Below are 16,045 nucleotides of genomic sequence, written 5' to 3' on the forward strand. Positions count from 1 at the left end.
AATCATTTAAAATCCAATTTGTATTAATTGGTATGACATGATGAGTGGAGCTTGTTGTATTTCTGGTTTTATTTACTTTTTGACATAAGATCTTCAGTCACAGTGTTTTATGTTAAATTGTTTGTTCAGTAGGCTAATGAAGTTTTTGTTTTTAGAAAATTCATAGAGAAGGCATGGCAGTTACGTTGGAGAACGATGTATCCATGAGTAACTGTCTATTTGTGTATATGTATATGTGTACAATTCTGTGAGTGTCTTGTAAGCCCGTGCGGGCTGGGCATCTTATGATGTAGGACACTTTAATATAAACTCTATCTATCTATCTGTCACACTATCCAATATGTAGCAGAGGAGAGTCTGAGATGAGAATGAAAATGTGTTTTCAATATAGGGTATACAGTATGTTGTTATATTGTTCCTTGTATTGATTGATGCACTGTACAATACATTCCATGATCAATCAGACCACTGCAGCGACATATGGGGATATAACAATATATTGTGGATTGATCTGCAATGATTCATTTTTGTCGTAATTATGCCTCCGGTGGGTGGCAGTGCATCAGGAGCTGTAGAGCAACCGCTTGGGAACCTGAAGGCTCCCGGTTTAGTCGCTGGCTCCCGCTGGCTTATACTGTAGTGTAAGGGCTCCATTTTCGTCACCACTAAACCCCTTATCCCGAAACTTTTTTACTATTTTGAAAAACATTTTTTTAATGTTCAACTAACCAATCTACATTGACAAGTTGTGAACTTGTAGACTGGCCATTTTAACTATTCAAAAATGTTTTGCAAAATAGTAAAAAAGACAAAGAAGTTTAGGGATAAGGGGTTTAGCGGGGACGGAAATGGAGCCCCAAGTGTCCTTGAGCAAGACACCAAACCTCGGACCGCTCCCGATGAGTAGGTTCAGGTTGGTGCCTTGCCTCGGTGGTTACCTCTGCCGTTGGTGTGAATGGGTGAATGTAAAGCGCTTTGGACAGTGAGTGGTGCCATAATGATGCCACACTTGGAGCAAATCAAATGAGTAGCTAACAGACAATGTAGCAAAGTGTCCCATCATTATTTATCAAAATAATGAATCTGACAGAATAGTAGAAAGCCAATTAATTAGCGTAGACCATACAGAAACACTGATATGAAACACAAGGCTTGATTTACTGTATTTGAATAATCATCTGCCAGATCAGTGTGTAAAACAATTAACCAGCGCAGCACCATTTGCCATATTGTTTCATTTTATTTTGTTATAGCTGTATGTTTTTGAGTTTGATCGCAAATTGGTTTACTCATCCTAACACCTGGCTTTAACCTTAATTATAATCTCAAGCGTTGCTGAGATTGCATACTTAATTGAAGGCTGTGATTTCTCTATTTTAGAGCCATTCTAAGTACTACTGTACACATTATTCTCCTGTAGTTTAGCCCATGTGTGTCTGGATGATTATTGGCTGGGTGCATAAATATGTTGTCACAAGATCGTGACCGTATTTTGTTTTCCAAGTAGCTTACAAGGCAACCTAAGAGGTGTGCATAGTTGAATTGCTTAAGTGGTCAAAATTTGCCAACACAAATAGTTTTGAACTGTTTGTGAACTGTCGGGGCTGCTTAGCTTAGTAGTATGAGCCTTTTGTGGTCAAGCAATGGATTGGAATGTCTTGCCATAATGCCTCAGTCTGAGAGCATTTGGGTGTTGTTGGAATGATGTTGTTCTTCCGTCAGTTTATCCAGTCGTCTTGCGCCTGCTCTTGTCCTTTCCTCCGTAACTGAGTTTACTTATATTATGGTAATGCAGTCAGTCAGTCAGTGCACTGGTCTATTAACCCATTCTGAACGGGAACTCATTTTGGTGTTGGCATCATGTTATGCTTTAGCTATTGAAAAATAGCAGATCTACAAGCTCATATCGCGCCACCGAGTGGCGCGATACGAGCTTGTAGGTCTGCTATTTTTGAAAAATCGAAGAACGACTGAACATTTTTAGAATCTGATCTCAGGTCAGAATGAGTTAATCAGACCAGTGTGTGTCCAGTGGAAACCTCGTAAGAATCTGATCTCAGGTCAGAATGGGTTAACACACACTAATGGGTTGGATAATTAATCAATTTAGTCCTAAGTTCATGCTTCAGTCTGTAAATCGGAAATCCTTTAGTAATTCTACAAACTCCGACATTTAATTATTCCAAATCATCCACGACTGTAGTAGTTTAGAGAAAAATTGTTTCCAGCTCGCCATTCAAGCTCAGATGAAATATGTTAAGCCTTCAGTAGACGAGACCTATTATGATGTTTGATGTTAACCCATTCTGACCTGAGATCAGATTCATACGAGGTTTCCACTGGACACGCACTGGTCTGATTAACCCATTCTGACCTGAGATCAGATTCTAAAAATGTCAGTCGTTCTTCGAATCTTTCAAAAATAGCAGACCTACAAGCTCGTATCGCGCCACTCGGTGGCGCGATATGAGCTTGTAGATCTGCTATTTTTCAATAGCTAAAGCATAACATGATGCTGACACCAAAATGGGTGCCCGGTCAGAATGGGTTAAAGGCCAACTTCACCCCTTTTGCAACCAGATCTTATTTGAATGATGTTTAGGACACAAGAAACCCATTTTTTTGTGTGCGTGATATGTGTTACTTTTTAGATATGTTAATATTTCAAAGTGCCTGTGATGTCACAGGCTCTGTCTCACTTTCCTCCCTCATGGACTACTATGTTGTCTCAGTAAGACAGCCTCCCCCCTCTCCACAAGGAGGAGCAGTGCACCAAAGCATTATGGTCATTGTAGGAATTCTGTAATCATGTCAAACCCTATAGTCAAACACACAGACTACATAATCGTTCTGCATGGTGATAGGGTGCAAATTTCAAATTGTGCTACTGTTGTTATCTACTACAAATACTGTTAATAACATTGAGTGACTGCAGTTTCTTCCAGTGGTGAAATGTCCCTTTCAGGGCATGTATCCAGTTATGGTGACTGTCTGCTACATAGTAGTGATTCTGTTTAATATGGTCGATTAGAAAATGTGTGTGTGTGTGCCTTGAGCGATGTGAACTAGACGACATTTGTATGGGGATTGTATATTGAGTTTGTTTTTCAAACGTTTCAAATCTATTTTGAAGAGGTTCTTTCAGGCGTATTCCCACAGACGAGAGGATAAGTCAATATAGTCAGCTGTGCCAGCCTGCCAGGTTTCCCAAGTTAATCATGATGCCAGGCAGGCATATAGTAGTGTGCCCGGGGCCGGTGCCCAGAGTGCTTTGACTGCAATGTCCCCGGAATACTTCCACATCAGTACATTTTATCTCTTTAGACTATATATATGTCTGGTAGGAGGCTTTTAGGACTGATTTAAAGCCAAGTGTTTTAATTTTAGGATGCCAATTGTGGAAGATGATTAGCAATGACAATTGTTAGGTTATTCTTGGATTGTGTAAAGGCTTATAGGTTGTTGCAGATGGCAGATGGATGTGTATTAAAACGGGAGGGGAATTTGGCACAGGAATTTGAAACCTCTCCGAGTCAATATCCTTTTGTATTTAAAAATGGCTATTAGAAGCCATGTCAGAATCCAGAGCCACAATACTACTAGGCAAACCTGTCAAGGAAATCAGTCAGAAGCCATATGCGGAGAATTATCATATTTTGGAGTGACATTATCTATAATGTATATACTTTAGAGCCTGCAGAGAATGATCCCTTCTGCGTGGTATCGTGTTATAGGATAGAAGTTTTGTGAGGACATTTTGTAGGTAAAATGTTAAGCAAAAGTACTACATTTAAGTTGTTTGATTAATATATAACTTCAAAAGTGCCCACGTCGGAGCGCAGATCTCCGCCAGGATGGGTTGGATACCCAGGGCTGTGGGGCCCCTGGCAGATCTCCGCCAGGATGGGTAGGATACCCAGGGCTGTCCGTTCTTACCTTAAACAGTACAGTACAGTACAGTACAGTACAGTACAGTACAGTACAGTACAGTACAGTACAGTACAGCACCACTCACTTCAGACGGGTCTGATTTTGATTCCTTCATAATGTCACAAAACTGCGCTGAGCTGCGGTGGGCTTGGGAGAAACTCCCCCCTGTCAGGTGAAAAGAAGCGGATTGGACTCCGCATGCATTGAAGGAAACATGAGGCCAGTCCGTTGCTCTCCCCAGGTTGGCAGAGGGAGTGTAGAGCCCAGGATTACATTAAATAAGTAGTTTGTTAAAAAGAAAAGAAGAAGAAAAAAACTTCGAAAAAAGAGAAAATATATACACACATAGTGCGTGGCGTGCATGTTTTTTTTATGGAGGGACAGACAGTAGTAGGCTGACAGCAAATGGGGAGAGAGATGGGAGGGGGGAAGACATGCAGTAAAGGCCGTCGGGATCGGGAGTCGAACCCGCGGCACATTGCCAGACCGGATTACCAGCCAAGGTGCCTGGACCACTGAGCCATGGCCCAGGCCTGCATTTCCTCTCTTGTTTAACCCATTCTGAACGGGAACCCATGTTGGTGTTAGCATCATGTTATGCTTTAGCTATTGAAAAATAGCAGATCTACAAGCTCATAGCGCGCCACCGAGTGGCGCGCTACGAGCTTGTAGGTCTGCTATTTTTGAAAAATCGAAGAACGACTGACATTTTTTAAATCTGATCTCAGGTCAGAATGGGTTAATCAGACCAGTGTGTGTCCAGTGGGAAACCTCGTATGAATCTGATCTCAGGTCAGAATGGGTTAAAGCCGGCCATGCTGTATTGTCAAGGCAACCCCTTGCCAAAGCACGAGTCACTGATATTGAGGTGACTCTACTCTGACAAAGAGCTAATTCACTGTGGGATTATTGGGCAGCGTGTGAGCTGGGCTGGGGGGGGGGGAGTGTATAATTCTTTTCTGCAATGTCTCTTCCATGAAACATAACAGTACATTCATTATATGCCACAATAATGTTTTATTATATAATCACTTTTGTTATTTTGCCTGAAGTAGTTCTTCAGGCTTAATATCTATAGTTAGTTTTGTGAGATGGAATTTCTTGTAGCTCATACTGATGTAGCAACACTGTAATGCCACCCACATTCCTATTATATCCGTCACACACAGCTGTTACATTTCTTTTTTTATTGTAATATGCTTTGTAGCCACGTTTTTGCATTTCAATACTCGACGGTAGACTATAAGGCATTATATGCCACAATAATGTTTTATTATATAATCACTTTTGTTATTTTGCCTGAAGTAGTTCTTCAGGCTTAATATCTATAGTTAGTTTTGTGAGATGGAATTTCTTGTAGCTCATACTGATGTAGCAACACTGTAATGCCACCCACATTCCTATTATATCCGTCACACACAGCTGTTACATTTCTTTTTTTATTGTAATATGCTTTGTAGCCACGTTTTTGCATTTCAATACTCGACGGTAGACTATAAGGTTGAGATGAAGTTTGAAACATGAATATAGATATCCCTGAATAGGCATTGTCGCAGCTAGGCTGCCAGCTCTGATCACCGGATACAGACTTTTATTTGAAAGGCTATAAAGGAATATAAACAAACTACAACAACTTCAATAAATAAAGCAATGCAGTTGAAATGACGGCAATCATTACAGCGTTATTTATTTTAACCCATTGAAATCGGGGAAAGGATCTGTGTCATTTTTAGTGTTGGCTATTCATCAATAGCAGGTATTCAAGCTCACAACGTGCGCCGCACTGCAAGCTTGTACATCTGCTATTTTAGTCTTTTCAACTGTTTTGAAAACTCTTGAAAGAACTATACTGATTTAGAATTGGCATTTTGCTGAAGCGGCCCCAGGTCTTAACCCATTTTGGGGGCGGGAAGGGAACCCCTTTTGGTGTTAGCATTATGTTATGCTTTAGCTATTGAAAAATAGCAGATCTACAAGCTCATAGCGTGCCACCGAGTGGCGCGCTACGAGCTTGTAGGTCTGCTATTTTTGAAAAATCAAAGAATGACTGACATAGAAAACTGTCATTTTTAGAATCTGATCTCAGGTCAGAATGGGTTTTAATGGGTTAAAGCTTGTTGTGCCTTTCCTATTCAAGAGTGAAGATTGTAAAGTGATTAGTCGGCAGCCTTAAGACAGAAAGTACATCTTTTGGCTCTGGGCCAACAACGGACTAGAGAGCCTTCCTTTCTCACTGCTGAACTATAACGGTTTAGGGCTTACCTGACCCCTAGACGTAATGCCGGGTCATAAAACCTTCAGACAAACATGCGTGGCACACTTCCCTTTTGATAGCAGGGATGTATTTCAGTAACACTATATACTTCGTCTTGAGCCCTCTGGGATGGGAAGTTCCTTTTGAACAGTAGTGGGTCGTTTCGCCGTGGTGTGTTGTGTTGAATCGACTGCTGAAATGTTAATGACCTCAGAGTTTGTATTGAGCAGAACTTGTGCTGCGTTGCTGCTGTTGTATTGAGCAGAACTTGTGCTGTGTTGCTGTTGTATTGAGCAGAACTTGTGCTGCGTTGCTGCTGTTGTACTGAGCAGAACTTGTGCTGCGTTGCTGCTGTTGTATTGAGCAGAACTTGTGCTGCGTTGCTGCTGTTGTACTGAGCAGAACTTGTGCTGTGTTGCTGCTGTTGTATTGAGCAGAACTTGTGCTGCGTTGCTGCTGTTGTATTGAGCAGAACTTGTGCTGTGTTGCTGCTGTTGTATTGAGCAGAACTTGTGCTGTGTTGCTGCTGTTGTATTGAGCAGAACCTGTGCTGTGTTGCTGCTGTTGTACTGAGAAGAACTTGTGCTGTGTTGCTGCTGTTGTTGTACTGAGCAGAACTTGTGCTGTGTTGCTGCTGTTGTACTGAGCAGAACTTGTGCTGTGTTGCTGCTGTTGTTGTACTGAGCAGAACTTGTGCTGTGTTGTTGCTGTTGTATTGAGCAGAACTTGTGCTGTGTTGCTGCTGTTGTATTGAGCAGAACTTGTGCTGTGTTGCTGTTGTTGTATTGAGCAGAACTTGTGCTGTGTTGCTGCTGTTGTTGTATTGAGCAGAACTTGTGCTGTGTTGCTGCCGTTGTATTGAGCAGAACTTGTGCTGTGTTGTTGCTGTTGTATTGAGCAGAACTTGTGCTGCGTTGCTGCCGTTGTATTGAGCAGAACTTGTGCTGTGTTGTTGCCGTTGTATTGAGCAGAACTTGTGCTGTGTTGCTGCCGTTGTATTGAGCAGAACCTGTGCTGTGCTGCTGTTGTATTGAGCAGAACTTGTGCTGTGTTGTGCTGCTGTTGTACTGAGCAGAACTTGTGCTGTGTTGCTGCTGTTGTAGTGAGCAGAACTTGTGCTGTGTTGCTGCTGTTGTATTGAGCAGAACTTGTGCTGTGTTGCTGCCGTTGTATTGAGCAGAACTTGTGCTGTGTTGCTGCTGTTGTATTGAGCAGAACTTGTGCTGTGTTGCTGCTGTTGTACTGAGCAGAACTTGTGCTGTGTTGCTGCTGTTTTACTGAGCAGAACTTGTGCTGTGTTGCTGCTGTTGTACTGAGCAGAACCTCTGCTGTGCTGCCGTTGTATTGAGCAGAACTTGTGCTGTGTTGCTGCCGTTGCCAGTGTCATATATTTTCTTCGGTGAGGACAGAATGTTTTCAGCCACGAGATCTTTTACTGACTCGGACATTTTTTTGTTTTCCCTGTCCACAAAACGCATCGCGTTTGCTGAGAAAGCACAAGCACTTAAAATATTAACAGTAAATCCTTAGTGTTAACAGTAAAATCCTTAGTGTTAATGTAACCCTGAATAGTGTACACACATGGAACCAATCCACCACACTTGTCACTTACAGTTCCATTTGGTTCCATTTGGTTCCACTCTTCCGACTTTGGCTGTGTTGGTTTCGCTTCACACACAGACTGTACTCTTACGTACTTGGTATGTATGACCTGTGCTGCGACTAAATTGGCTCGAGTACTTCAGCGCTGAGATGATCAGCGCGCCATGACCTCTGCCTCTTGTTTCATCCTCTGTTGGAGAAAAGCCTCCTGTTCGAGATCATCATTTAAAAGCCCTGGGATTATCATTTCTCAGTTTTTCTCAGTTGCACTCTTTTAACCCAAGCCCTTTAGATAGGTATGTCTCATAATAATCTTTCCATGTCAGTGGGAGCTGCATTTTGGGGTTTTTTCCCCCACAGTTTTGTTTATTCAAGATTTCAGGCTATATACATTATATCAAATAGTGATGTACTTACAATATATGTGAATTGTGAATGACACCCAAACAGGACATACCAAAAGAAAATAATATGTCTACATATAGATGCCATATAATCACTATAATACAAGAGAATAGTAGGTACACACAACAATATGCAGATTAGTGTGCTAGTATCAAAACTAATAAATTGTATAATCCTACACTAGCAGGGAAGTGGCGGTTTGACCGTTACAAACCGCATATCCTAAATCACAGTTTCAGAGCTAAAACAAACAAGACAAACGCATAAATCGACAAAACAAAACAACACAACACACAACATGGCATGGTTGGTCAGTCACCCCACAAAGCAGAACAATGTAACCCACACACATAGTTCCTCATAATAAATACACTAAAACAACCCAGCTGCGTCGGACTGCGAGATCACGTCTTGGCACGCTCAAATTCAGGCTTGAACTCAATCAATCTGGAACAGCATGGAACTGTATTTTTGAAAAGTCATATTTGCGTGCGCCGTAGCAAGCAAGCACATGTGCTCCTCGGAGGAGTGCATTTTTACACATCAGCAGCAGCACTAGGTGAATAGCCCAAGAGGCGGTCCTAATTAGATACTGCGGTGCCCTGTTCTCTGCATGCCAATGTTGTAGGTGAGAGCTGCTCTTGTTTAGGTGCTGGAGGTGTGCAGCTCTTGTTTAGGTGCTGGAGGTGTGTAGCTCTTGTTTAGGTGCTGGAGGTGTGTAGCTCTTGTTTAGGTGTTGGAGGTGTGCAGCTCTTGTTTAGGTGCTGGAGGTGTGTAGCTCTTGTTTAGGTGTTGGAGGTGTGCAGCTCTTGTTTAGGTGCTGGAGGTGTGCAGCTCTTGTTTAGGTGCTGGAGGTGTGCAGCTCTTGTTTAGGTGCTGGAGGTGTGCAGCTCTTGTTGGAGGTGTTGGAGGTGTGCAGCTCTTGTTTAGGTGCTGGAGGTGTGCAGCTCTTGTTTAGGTGTTGGAGGTGTGCAGCTCTTGTTTAGGTGTTGGAGGTGTGCAGCTCTTGTTTAGGTGCTGGAGGTGTGCAGCTCTTGTTTAGGTGCTGGAGGTGTGCAGCTCTTGGTAGGAGGTGTGCAGCTCTTGTTTAGGTGCTGGAGGTGTGTAGCTCTTGTTTAGGTGCTGGAGGTGTGCAGCTCTTGTTTAGGTGCTGGAGGTGTGCAGCTCTTGGTAGGAGGTGTGCAGCTCTTGTTTAGGTGTTGGAGGTGTGCAGCTCTTGTTTAGGTGCTGGAGGTGTGCAGCTCTTGTTTAGGTGTTGGAGGTGTGCAGCTCTTGTTGGAGGTGCTGGAGGTGTGCAGCTCTTGTTCGGTGCTGGAGGTGTGCAGCTCTTGTTTAGGTGTTGGAGGTGTGCAGCTCTTGTTTAGGTGCTGGAGGTGTGCAGCTCTTGTTTAGGTGTTGGAGGTGTGCAGCTCTTGTTGGGTGCTGGAGGTCTGCAGCTCATTACAAGTTGGCACATTGCGCAACACCTCCCAGAGAGCCACAGGACTTCCACCTCCGCAGGCTTTTGTCAACTCGATTGGTTGAAATCTGAGTGGGAGAAAAAAAAAACCCTGCTGTGTGTCGCCAAGAGAGAGAGAGTCACGAGCGTGGGGAAAGTAAACTGCAGGGACAGTGTTTTCCAGACACCGGCATATTAAATATAGGCTGAAAGAAATGATCAAACAATGGAATGGAATTCCCTTTATTCATGGCCTGTAATGAGTGCAGGAGGAAATGGAGGGCCATTATCAGTGGAAATAACAAACCTGACTATTTGTGTTGGCTTGAGCATGACGAATGTAAATCTGGCCTCGGTAGTGAGGTTTTATCAGCCCTCCCTCGTTGACTTGGGGAGGTCTGGCAGCCACAGCTGTCAAGATAACCCACATGCCCTCTCTCTCTCTCTCTCTCTCTCTCTCTCTCTCTCTCTCTCTCTCTCTCTCTCTCTCTCTCTCTCTCTCTCTCTCTCTCTCTCTCTCTCTCTCTCTATGGCTCTGAAGCTGGGGTCCCTTTTCAGAGGAATAAAAGAACAGGCTTAATCCATTTTGTGCGGGAACCCCTTTTTTGTGTTTTAAGCATTATGTTATGCTTTAGCTATTGAAGAGGGAATGTTTTTAACTCAAATCCTTGCTTCTGGGGGAGTCCCTGGAATAACATATTTTCAGATGGGGGTCGACGGCCAATTACATATATTGTTGGGGGTCCTTGACATGAAAATGACTGATATAGAAACATGGGTTTTTCAGAAAACTGTCGGGATTTAGAAGACATTTTGTAGAATCGAGTTCAGGTCGAAATGGGTTAACTGCATGGGAAAGTCAAAGAGGCTTATTGGTGCAAACGGAAAATAAGACAAAAACACTGATGGGGCCTGCAGTGTGTGTACACTACAGTACAGTAGCACGTATACATGCTGCAAGCAGTCAAGCCTCGTGCTGCTGGCCCTATAGTATACTATACCAGAGAAACGGTCAGCCGGTGGAACTGGGCTTTGCTGTGTCATGTAAATGCTGTGTTTGGCCGGCCCGGGCTCAGACTGCGCCAAAAGACTAATGAGGCGGAGGGACTGGAGTACTAGCACTCTGCCCCTGGATCCCCATCTGTCAGAACCTCTCTCTGCCACAGCATGGGAACAGGCAGAGGCTTCTTGCCCCTCGTCCTGTCCTGCCCTGCCCTGCCCTGCCCTGACTGTGACCACTAGCCTTCAGCTGTTTAACCCATTTTGTGCGGGAACTCATAGTGAGCTTGTAGATCAGCAATTTTTAAAAAAATCTTGAAAATGTGTCACAATTCTTTGAATATATATTCTTTCACGTGAACATTTTTGAACTCAAATATTTTCTTTTGGGGAGTCCCTCATGGATCAACATATTTCCAGATGGTGGCTGGCAGCCAATTACAAAAATTATATTTTTGAGAGTCCTTGACATGAAAATGTTTGAGAACGACTGACATAGTAGTGGAAACATTAGGGTTTTTCAGAAAACTGTCAGGATTCAGAAGACATTCGTATAGAATCGTCCTCAGGTCTAAATGGGTTAAATACGGATCTTATTATAATGAGCCCTATATCTATCTGTGAGCAAAAATAGAAATCAGATTCTTTCTTTTAACAAGAATTGTTAAAATTGTTGGAGGGGGATGTCACTCGGCAGCATTTGTGCATTTTTTTTCTGCCTGATGTGCTGTTGGGCTGACTCCCAGCAGAAGCAGCTTGGGAGCTGATCATGAGGATAAATACAATGCTGTTGGCTGAAGACTCTGGATCAAACAGTGCCAGTGTGTGTGTGTTGTAACTAGGACTTACGGTAACTCTCTGGGAAGTGTCTTCTTGTACCAGAGGAATCAGGCAGCACAACACTATGGAGCTCCAGGAGACAGTAAAGGTCCCTGAGTGCACACTGCTGCGGTTTTCGACTTTTTAGATGCGTTTTTTCCGTCGGTTTTCCGAAAAACGCGTCCAGTGTGCAACCACCTTAAGTGTTTCTCAATGATGCTTGGACAGGGCAGAGTAATCTAGTAAGAGAGTAATGACACTCCCGTTGGCTCTCATTGTAACAATGGAATGCAGAAGTGCTCATTCTATCTCAATGGAATAGTTCCAGTCATAGGAGCAATGTTTGGAACTATCGCCCATAGACACCCGCTTTGCGGCGAGATCAAAGCGTGTCACCACTCTCCTAGATTACTCTGGGACAAGGACTTTTTCTGATCAAACTTGTGGCCTTAGAGTAAAAGGCGACCCCACACATTCACACAGAACCCTTAATGGTGACGCACGCACAATGAATGTCCTGAAAGAAAACTTGAAGCTATAGGCTGTATAACCCCGAACGGTTCTGACTTCTGAGACAGCAGGAGAGACTTGAGGCCTATTCATACTCCTAGTTTTAGGTGATACGGTGACCCCGAAACGGTGGTTAGTAAAAATTTAACGTAAGCAGTGAAGCACTTACCACCACAGAGTATGAATAAGGCCTTTAAGGAGAAAATAAATCCTGAATCCATTGTTCTGATCTGATATGAGGAGCTCAAGTGTGGCATCAACATTTCCTCCAGGAAATGTTGATGTTGTGAAAAGATGACATCAAACGCATTGTTTCCGTCATCGGGCATAATGTACGCCCAATGAAACTATAAGTACTGTAAGGAAGAGTTGCACTTACTTTTCGACAGGCTTGTTTATGCTGCGTCAGTCAGTCCTCCTGTACAGTACAGGAAGAAGGGTGTTCCCTCCCTCTCGACAGATATTATCATCATGACTGCCAGCCAGCCAAGGTTGACGTAATATGGCATGCAGGGCTGAGCACAGCTACTGAGCTGAGCACAGGAGGCAACCCCCACCGTGAGAGAGCGCTCATATTATTTAGACAACCCTACAGTAAAATGCTCAGTGTTTATTTGATTTGAGTTAAAAACGTTCGCTCTGAAAGAATTATAATAATATTCAACGATTTGTGCCGCATTTTTACGATTAAAAGAAAATGGCAGACCTACAAGCTCGTAGCACGCCACTCTGTGGTGCGCTATGAGCTTGTAGATCTGCTATTTTTCAATAGCTAAAGTATAACATAATGCTTAGTTAAAACACCAAAAGGGCTTACGTCTGAGAGTGTACATGTAGCAAAATGTGACCAGCGAGGGTCCATTTATACATGGAATTTTTTTAATAATAATAAATAAATACAACTTTTTTTAATTAATTACACCAGCTTTTGCCAGTACCGTAAATACACTGCTTTGTTGTTCAGAGCGCCGCAACTACTACTTATGTTCTTACTAATTGTTTTATCGATTCCTATTTAAAATTCAATTAAATGTCTTTAATACACAACCGGTAAACGAGTCGAGGTGAAAGAATTCAAGTAGATTTATAGATTATTGCTAATCAATTAGTCTAATGAATCTCCTAAGCCGTTTGTTGCACAATAATGGAGCCGCACAGAAATACAGAAAATAGCAGCTACAAGCTACAAGCTCCCAACGCATTTGTTACAAGTGAGGTGTAGATCTGTTATTGTCGGTACTTTTGCAAAGGAAAATCATGTATTTCTTTTTGTAAATTTATTTTTGTAAAATCAACCCTGAGCCAGCCTATGCTGTCAAAATGCTCCGCATATAGGTGGGTCATGGGCCCTAGGCGAAGAAGAAGAAGTCGGATTAGTTTGTTTTGGGAAGTTTTAAGTTTGGTTTTCTGTGCCATTGAGGTGTTAGAGAACCAGGACGTACAAGAATAGTCAAAAATGGGCAGTATGAGGGCTCCAGCTAAGGTCCTGAGGGCCCTTTTGTTAATAAAGGAGGAGATTCTGCCCAAGAATCTTGTCCTTTGATTACTAAGGTCGCATTCTCACCAGAGAGCTTTGCTGCGATTAAAACGAATCCTGCTGCGCATTTTCAGAAAGTGCGCTTCGTTTGGCAGGTGTGAAGGCTCTTTCGAATCCTAATGCGCAACAAAGAACCGCATTTTACTCCGAGCAAAAACGGGGGTTTCGCTTCGCTTCCAATCGCGCTTGACTACGATTCGGTGCAGGTGTGAATGCAATCCGCAGCAAATACAGGAAATGAAGCAAACATACGTCAGGCGGGTGAGGAGCTGAACACAGTTGGAGACGGAGAAGGCATATTTTACGCAGCGCAAAGATGTCCCGTTACCGTGGATAGACGTGGTCGAATGAGGAGAGTGGAGACTGAAGCCCTGATCGAAATGAGGACGAGTACATTAATCAATTGCTTAAGAAAACACAAACACTGCAGTGCAGTGTAATAGTATTATAGCCTACAGAATATTCTGTCTGTCTGTGCGTGCCGTAAACATGGAGTGCTGTCACTGCGTGGGGACTAGTGGGGAGTAGGAACTTTCATCTCGATAAACTTGTAAACATTTTGCGCTGCTGTCTGTTATATCAGTGCGCTCAGCGCTGTGCCTCCATGCCCAAAAGAACAGTGCGTGCGTGGCTGCGTGCTTATAGTGAGAGAGCGAGAGAGGGGGGGGGCAGTCCCAGACCGTCGGCACGACACATAATGCACGTTATGAGTATAATTATCACCATAGATTTATCATTTCACTGTGTAGGCTAGTTTATGAATGTAACACATTGATAAAGGTCCCCCCTGCTGCGTTTCCAATTGCTGCGGATCATGACAGTGTGAAGGCAAACCGTAGCCAATTAAATATGCAAGAATCCCATTTCTCCTCCCATACGCATTCGAGTCTACCGAAGTATTAGGTGAGAATGCGACCTAAGATGATCAAAAGGAATAGGCTGAAGCTTAAAGCTTATAAATGCCTATCCTACTTACAACAGAACATGACTCGTAATAATACTCATTGGCGTCGGTACAGAAAGTAAGTCTTCTATTCAAGAACAGTATTCTGCCTATCCTTAAAAAGAAACTAAAAACACTCACTCTATTAAAAAGCCACTGATACCATTCAGTGATGACAGTTGTTTATTTGACTTGGGAATAGACTAGCGGCCCAAATGTAATACATGTTAACATTCCCATGTAAATTAAATAAGCAAACGAGGCTAAATTCAAGTCATAGTATACAATATTGAACTTGGCGTTGTTCATTTAATTTAAATCAAATAAGCGAACAAGGCTATATTGAAGGTTATACTTCACATTATTTAAGTAATTTGGCCAAAACAAACAATCTGGGTGCCTTTGTTGTCTTTCTTTTGCAAAGCTTGCTCATATCACAGCGCTGATGCCAGTTTTCTTGATCAGAGAAATCAGTAATCTCATCATGAGAAATTGAGTATCAAATACATTATTTATTTGATACTCAATTTCTCATGATGAGATTACTGACAGTGACACCTGGTTTCAATTCTTCTACATTCTTCTACATTCTCTAATTGTAGAGTTAAGTACCTTCTTGTAAATTAAGTATAATGCCGATGTTTAACAATAATGTAACTGACTTGAGATGAAACCAAATGGACAGTGTCAGTTTTCTTGATCAGAGATAATTTTTTTGATACTCAATTTCTCATGATGAGATTACTGACAGACAGTGACACCAATGTCAAAGTAACAATAGATTATTTCTTTCCACAAACGTTTGCAAACATGACACGTACTGCCTTGTTGAATGACGCCTGCAGGGTAAAGGCCGCTCGGAACCTGTGATTGTGGTGCAAGTTAATATCCAGTGGAATGTAACCAAGTACATTTACTTAAGTACTGTATACTTAAGTACAATTCGAATTCCAGACTTTTACTTTGTAACAGAGTATTTCTACATTGGCAGTATTGATACTTTTATGTAAAGTAAAAGAACTACTGAAAAGAAGTACTTTTCCCCCCACTGTTAAAAGTCTGTTCTGAAGCGGTAAGCGGTGAGCTCTGAGCGTCCTATAACTGCCCTGGTGGAAGGAAGTCCCCCGTATTGATCTAGTTCATGATCAATCCCGCTCCGTCCAGGCTCACACATTACATCCATGAGAGTCAAGGCCTGACCTCAAAATTCAATTTGGCATTTCTTTCACCAGGTAGTAAATGCTTCATTCGTGGTCTGGAGGAGAGGGCAGTTGTTTTACAGACGTTAAAAGGGCAGTCTGTGTGTAACGGTGTGTGTGTGTGTAACTGACAGCCCTATACCTGTCTTGGAGTCTTCGACAAACATAGCCGTACCAGCTCACAACGTGCCATAACGCAGCATGTTGTGAGCTTGTATATGTGCCCTCAGGATAGGGACACTGAGGCTCAACTAAGTGGTACTTTTTGGGCGTAGGAGTCTACTGTATATGTGTGGTTTTCAAACTTTTTCATATGAAGGTCCATTATTAATTCGGCATTTGAGCCACAGAGATTTAGCCTCATGGCTCAGACACAAAACTTTTGTTATCGTTGGATAAGATTTTGTCC

At 42.6% G+C, this 16,045-nt stretch overlaps 1 protein-coding gene across 3 annotated transcripts in view; it reads left to right on the forward strand.

Moving 5' to 3' along the window:
* Positions 1 to 16,045, forward strand: part of arid4b (AT-rich interaction domain 4B) — an 83,263-nt gene that overhangs the window by 3,812 nt on the left and 63,406 nt on the right. The gene's annotated exons all lie outside the window — the stretch shown is intronic.

This window comes from Protomyctophum bolini (genome assembly GCF_963924005.1).
Source record: "Protomyctophum bolini genome assembly, chromosome: 14".
In the NCBI taxonomy this organism is placed as follows: domain Eukaryota; kingdom Metazoa; phylum Chordata; class Actinopteri; order Myctophiformes; family Myctophidae; genus Protomyctophum; species Protomyctophum bolini.